The following is a 7,805-nucleotide window of genomic DNA, read 5'->3' as shown; positions in this document are numbered from 1 at the left end:
TTTTTTTATGAAAGGAGGAGTATATATCTTAGGTAAGACAGTGTATAAGACAGAAAATAATCACAACTTAAAATACATGTAGTGATGAATCCTTTAGACTTCACTGAATCTTAGTCTTTGCACAATATGTTTTTAACCTTTTGAACTTGAAATGGCACCAGTTTTCATTACAACAGATGTTGGGTTAGACATTTCAATGTTGGTGGTGAGCCTTGTCAACTGTGCCTTTTCTGAAACAGCTACAACAATTCTCCTTTGCCTAAGATTTAGCTGAAGTTTTCACAAATGGGACAATCCAACAAGATGAGGGTTGCAATGCAGGCAACCTTATGATGTAAAAGCAAAACTGTATAGATGCAAAGGAATGAACAGGAAAAAGTTGATTCAAGCACTGGGCCATCCAATCCAGTGCTTATGCAAAGGGTTGACCCAAAATAAGATTTTGATTGCATCGAAGGAGAGGGTGTTTCACATTCCTTCACTTCCTTGCACAAAAAACAACCACATTCACAGCAAAATCTGATGTTCACCCTGGTGACATCACAATTAAGCCTTTCATACTACACAATTATAGCACTATTTAGCACTTTATAATAGTCATGACAGCATCCTATGAAATCTTGGGAATTGCATTTTGGAGAAAGGAATTTTGCACTCCACTGCCTTACCAATCATCAACTCCAGGATGTTACTACGGCAATTAAAGTGGCATCATAGTGCTATAATTGTGAAGTCTAAAAAGTACAACACATAGAACAGTAGGGCCACAGGGCAGGTCATGTGGCATGCACACACAACTATCTCTATTTCATCAGCATCCACTATATGAAGTTGTTCTTTCCTTTCCCTATGTATTTGTTGGCTCTTACCATATGTTGCATCAAGAAAAAGGTGAAGTATGTTTGACCCATGTGTTTCTCTCCTATAGTCAGTTATTACTGGTTGTGCCTGGTACAAGGCTGTTTCTACAAATCAGTAGCTTGGGCCTCCAGTCCCTTGGAATTTGTTTGTTTGTTTATATGTCTGGCCTGGAAACCAGCAGTTTCAAATTCTGTCAGGGAAAAATAAATGTGAGATGTGGGAAGAAAACTGTGTGCAACGAGAATGGGTTTAGAACAAATGCTTTTCCATTTTGTGAATCAAATCTGAGTAGCAATTTCCTTCGACAAATACTTGAACCTGTCCTGCATTCTCACCTTTGAATAAATTGGATCAGCTGCATTGTCATTTACTTCACTCCATTAATTCTTATTCAAAATGGAAGCTGGACTTCACTCCCCTTCCACTTTAGAAGTGACACATATGACTGGCGGTCTAGCCAATCCTAAGTTATGAAACCTTGGAAACACAAATTCTGAAGAATAGCCTATGGAATGGCACAGCGGCTGATGCCTCTCTGGAAACTTGTGCTTTTAAAGAGCATTCTGTATTTGAATTGCACCTCTTGTGTATTCATGACATTCATGGAATTTGCAGGTCACTGAGAATATGCTGTTTTGCCATAAATAATAAGATGTTCTAGCTTTACCATCCTTCTGTCCTTATGGGATGGAAACATGAGGCTAAGTTGAAATACGTATGTTTCTGTTTCACCAACACTATTGCTTGAGGAAAATGGAATTCATAATTTGGCATCAACTGGACATGGATTATGGCAGGAAGCATTATCTATTTAGTGGCCTCGCTGTGACTTTGCTGCAATTCAGTACTCAGCTTTGTGCTGCATGTTGGGATATTTAAGTCAAGCTGCCTTCTGCAAGAGAGGACAAAATTCATTATTACTAATGAGAGCTACTCTTATCAAGGCAGGTAAAAGAACAGGAGGTGGGAGTGTGCCACATGCTCACTGTGGCTTGTTTGCTTACAGAAGTTCTCTTCTACAACCTTCAGAGGACCTCTCACCACTCTGCTCAAAATGCAGAATGTTTCGGCTCTTGTGGTGTTATGTTCCACTGCAAGGTAAGGTGGTTGTGATTACCCCTTCCCCCAATATTTGGGCCCTGTTATACCACCCACAGATTCAGCTTGCATGGTAAGTAATGTAATCATAGAGGCTATATATGTATCCATCCCATGGAAAGAGAAGCAGAGGACTTCTGTATATCATTTTTGTCCTATGTGCAATAGGTCTGCTTCCGCAAAGAAAAATGATTTCTCAGCTTTAGGCCAGCAGTCCCTGTGTTTCTCAGCATTGCTCTTCAGTTCACCTGTGTTTAGAGTGGACAGCTGCAAAAGAGGACATATATAAGAGGGATTTTCTTTTCAGGTATAACTTGTCATGCAAGCCAGTCAAACTACAGGAGACTTGGCTTCTTTCACATGTTCTCTCTCAGAGACAGAAACAACAGAGGCTCCATTTCTTAATATAATGTATTTAACCTTTAAAACCATGCTTCTTAATTGTCAAAGGCTTTCATGGCTGGAATCACTGGGTTGTTGTGTGCTTTCCAGGCTGTATGGCCATATTCCAGAAGCATTCTCTCCTGACATTTCACCTGAGACCTCACAACCTCTGAAGATGCATGTCATAGATGCAGGCAAAACATCATGGGCGAATGCTTCTGGAATATGGCCATATGGCCTGGAAAACACACAATAACCCATGCTTCTTAAGTTTCTGATCTGAGGAACTGGCATTTTTTCCACAGAACTTTTTCATACAGTGATGGTCTACACAGCACGATGCCATGTCTGGTTTCTCCCTTGTGGCGAGTAAACTATTGATGACTAAAATCCTACAACATTCTCATTACCTACGTTAGTGGGACAAGTCCCTCTCATTTCTCTGCTGGCAATAAAGTGACATCAGGGGTGGGATTAGCATGCTCTCCCTGCAACCCCTCACTATTCCCAAACTGGCTGAATTCCTTTTATTTATTTCATTTATGCCCCACCTTTCTCACCCCACAGGGGACTCAAGGCGGCTTGGAGATTCTGGCAAAAATTTTATGCCACATGTAAACATAACAATAAACACATAACTCCAAAACAATTAAAACACATAAGCAGATAAAACACATAGAGAAATAAAACAGGTTAAAAACATAAAGTGCCAAGTCTTGATTTTATACTTATTGATTGAGCCATAATCTTTATTCGAACTGTGTGGAAATCCATAATATCTTATTCTCCAAACACCTGCATACAGACAGGTCTTTAGCTTTTAGCTATTTTAGTTATTTTAGCTAAATGGCTTTTAGCTATTTTACAGTTGTATATTTGTTTTTGGGGTTTTTGCTATTTTTAAATTTTGAAATTCTATAATTACTCTAAAAATAAAAAGTAGAAAATTAAGTAACAGGTGTAGTTCAGAAAGGAATGATTGATTACAAGGGTATGAAGGATCACAAATTGGCAAATCAGTGCAATCATGTGACTGAAGGGTGGTATGATATTGAAGGTATTCAATGCAGTATTTAATGTATCTGCTATCAGTGTAACTGTAGTGGAATAGCAAGTTCATGCAATAATGTTTCCAGTCTTTCAGGAAGCAGTGCCCATTGACACTAATTGTTTCTTTCTTTCTTAGAAACTATCCAGGAACTGGAAGTTTGTGGGTCCTGGGGCCAGGATCAGTTCATGGACCATGACTTTGAGTCATCCTGCTGTACAAAACACTGCTATTTTGAGAGTGCTGAAGAGCTGTTTATCTTTGGAACAAATAACATGCAACCCAATAGTCTAACCTCTGTTGATATAATGGAAGTCTATTGTGAAGAACATACATTGGGACTGGCACACTGACTATTGTGTGTTTGCTTGCCTTTCATGCAACTTATCTCTCTTTTTCAAATTATTTTAAATTTTGTAATACAATAATGCAGTCATGCTGGCCACATGACCTGGAGGTGTCTACAGACAATGCCAGCTCTTCGGCTTAGAAATGGAGATGATCACCACCCCCCAGAACAAATGAACCTATCCAACCCTAGTGGATATGCACGTATTACAAAATCCAAAAGAATTTGACATACAAAACATCTCAGATAAAGAATACTCAACCAGTAACTATTAACTAGGCATCCAAAGAAAGAGTAGCAGGATAATGCAAAAACAAGAGTTCTGGATATTTAGGATTGTCAACATCTCTTGCTCTGCAATACTTCAAATTTGGGGGTTGGAGAAAACTATTTTTGGTAGGTAGAGTTCTTATTTAGGGATGCTTTGTAACTAGAATAACAAAAGTGATAGCACAACTTTGGCTTTTCAATAGAACCATTGTTGTTAAACCATTATGCTATAACTGTGGTAGAACTGAGAAATGAATAATCACAGGATTCCAGCTAAGGCCCAATTTTCCATTGCCATAACCCAACACTGATCAGTTTGGGGCCCATCAGACTCAGTAGAACTGTAAGCCCAACAGCGTACTGTTCACCTGGAAGGGCCCCTCCATGCAGATGTATTTTTAGGCTCTTCTGTTGCAGGGGAACTCAATCAGTGTCTTCTCCTTGGCCAGCTAAGTTAACAATAGTGTATTGCACCTTATGACTTGTTTATTTCCTCCTGAAAATGAAGACAGTAATTTATCAAGTCTGCCTGTCAGAATGCTTCCAAGCAATAGCAAGAGATGGCACAAGCAAGAGCAAAGGATGGCACTGGACGTAGCCAGCATAAGGAATATCATGGTGGTAAAATGTGTATTTATTAAAACAGAAGAGGGTTGTATATGTTTTCCTGCTGTTTCAGCTATTGCGAAACGAGGGGGTGGCTTATACAGATAATAGCAAAGAGGTTGTTTCCTGGTTATTTTCTAGACAAGGCAATACTATACAAGACAAAAAGAATTCTATTACATTTTTTAAAAAAAGAAACCTTAAACATTTAGAAGAACTGTGTGTCTCAGTCTGGTATGAATGTGTTAAGCACCCACAAGCCTTTTGGGGGAAAAATCTTGAGGTATGAGCTTAATGATATCCGACACTGCCTTGAATGGGAGTCACCAATATATCCACTACCACAGATATGACAAATCCATTGTGATTTACTGCTACTCACCCCACAGTTGCTCTGAATTATACAGGAATGGCATCCAAAATAATTAACAACCAGTTCTAGGGACATGCCACTGGCTCTTTCAGGAGGCCTATACAATTAGCATCTGGTCTCCCAACATGATTCTTATGCCACAGTATCTCTACTGGTTGAAAAGCAGCAAGGAGTGTTGGCTTGTGATTTCACTTATATGTGCCAGAATGTGCAATCAGTAGTTGAATATTGGTTTGGAGAATATTTTTTAAAATTGCTGATTTAGTCTTCCAAATGTTATTAGATGGTTAACACCCATCACCCCTAGCCAGCAGAGTCAGTGAGAAATGCTGGATATCTGACAACATTTGGAGGCCACAATTTTCCCACTTGCAGTGTAAAATATGCAATTCAATAGAGAAAATCTCCTAAACCAAGTATGGTTTAAATCTATTGATCAGTACATCTGCTGATTAACTTTATACTGACAATTGAGGTTAAATGAATCACTTCTTAATATGAATATATGTTTAGTCAATGTAAACAATTTCACTGAGGACTTTATCACATGGATGTTTCCCTCTGTTTTCTCTCTGTTTTAGCACATTGGCAAAACAGAGTCCTACATAGGCCATGCCATGAACTGGTGGCACATCTGGTGTCTGCCCATAGGAATCCATCTTTCCAACATGCTAAAACAGAAAAAAGACTCAATTTTCAGGAAAGTGAGGAGAAGCGGGAAGAAGACAGGGAAATGATGCGAGGTGACTAAACCATTCATGAAGATGGACCTTGCTAGGAGAAAATGGTATAAGATAGATCCCCATTCTTCCAAATGCTTTCTCCTGCTTCCTTCCCACCCTTCTGATGAAGTCCTGAGACTAAAGAAAGTAAGAAAACAAAACATTATGAAAACAAAAATAATGACCACTGATGATTTATATCACTTTAAAGAAGACAGTAAAGACTGAAGTAATTCACCATGTTCTATAACTTTGCTCAGGCATTACTTATAACAGAGACTACAGTCAAGAAATCAGAAAAAGACAAGGACTTGGAAGGGCAGCTATGAAGGGCATAGGCAAGATCCTGAAGTATAAAGATATATCATTGAATACTGAAGCTGGGGTTATGTTTGCCATTGCATTTTCCATTTCTATGTATGGTTATGAAATCTGGACAGTGAAGAAATCTGATGGGAAGGAAATCAAATGATTTGAAATGCTGTGCTGGAGAAGAGATCTTTAGATACCATGGACTGATAAAAAAGACAAATCAATGGATCTTAGAGCCAATCAAGTGGAAGCTGGATGGCCATCCATCAGGGGTGCTTTGAATGCGATTTTCCTGCTTCTTGGCAGGGGGTTGGACTGGATTGCCCACGAGGTCTCTTCCAACTCTGATTCTATGGTAAATCTAAACTCTCCCTACTAGCCAAGACAATCAAACTGAGACTATTATACTTTGGCAATATCATGTGAAAACAAGCCAATGATGCATAGTAAAGTAGAATGCAGTAGGAAAAGAAGAGGACTACATTACAGATAGATGGATTCAATAGAGAAAGTCATGGCCATAAGTCTGAAAGACCTAAGCAGGACTGATGGCGATAGGATAACTTGGAGAGCTCTCATTCTTAAGTTGATTTTATGGTGGTTAGAAAAAACTTCAAATGTTGCAGAAAGGGAACAAGCTGTTATACAGGTCATATCCATATTTACTCGAGTCTAATGTGCCATCAAATCTAATGTGCACCTCTATTTTCAAAACCCTGAAATAAAAAAAGTATTTGCTGGCAAATGTAATGTGCAGCAGCAAAAAATGCATTATTTATAATTTGGCCAAAAAAGGTGTGAATTACAGTGACTGCATGCTTACAATTCCTTCTTTAAAAACAAAAGTGTTAGAACACCAAAGCTTTCAGCAATTGAAAAGAAACCTTGGGGCACATCTATGCTGTGGAATGCATCCACATTAACTGCCCTGGCTCAATGCTATGGGGTCATGGGGGCTGTAGTTTGGGATCATGGGGGCTGCCAAAGGAAAGGATGCTGATTCTTCACCAAACTACAAATCCCAGGATTACATAGTATTGAGCCATGACAATTAAATTAGAGATGACGTTGTCCCTCAAATAGGATCTCCAGATGCTCCTTTTGCTTTGGCTCAGCACTAAGATTACCATATTATGCCAACCTAATGTGCACCCTCATTTTGGGAAGATAATTTAGCCAAAATAAGCGAGCATTAGATTTGAGTAAATACAATATTTTTGAATAGCAGTTATAAGAAAGACTTCTTGTCGATGGCTTATCTCAAGGCTTTGTGGGATCCATACAGCCAAGAATAGTATATGGTAATGTCACTCAATGGTAATTTGAAATGACATATTAGTCCAGGTTAGCTAGTTTCTTGCTAAATGCAGACAATTCAAGGCCACTCAAGCACTGCATTCCATTGGCCCTGGGCAATTCATTTTCAAAAGGAGAAAGAGTGTCTGTCCAGCACCTATTAATTAATATCTCTGTGGTTATCAAAGAATGCTCTCACAAAAGGATGGCTTAATGTTGCTTAAGAGGAGGGACTAACTCGGGTTACTTTTTTCCTGAACAAAAAGTAACTGAGCTAGACTCAAGAGAGAATTGTGCCCCAGGAGCATTCCTTATTAGGAGAGGGTGAAACCATGGTGCCCTCTAGTGGCACTTCTACATAAGGAAAGTGCACCAACTACTACAGCCGGCTAATAACTCCTGCTGGAAATAGTAGATTAAAAGCCATGAGCCAAAAGAGGCAGATGAAAACAGATCCAATGGAAATACTGAGGATGCCAGACGTAA

This window comes from Anolis sagrei, chromosome 4 (genome assembly GCF_037176765.1).
Source record: "Anolis sagrei isolate rAnoSag1 chromosome 4, rAnoSag1.mat, whole genome shotgun sequence".
Taxonomy (NCBI): Eukaryota; Metazoa; Chordata; class Lepidosauria; order Squamata; family Dactyloidae; genus Anolis; species Anolis sagrei.
This window is presented reverse-complemented; position numbering follows the sequence as displayed.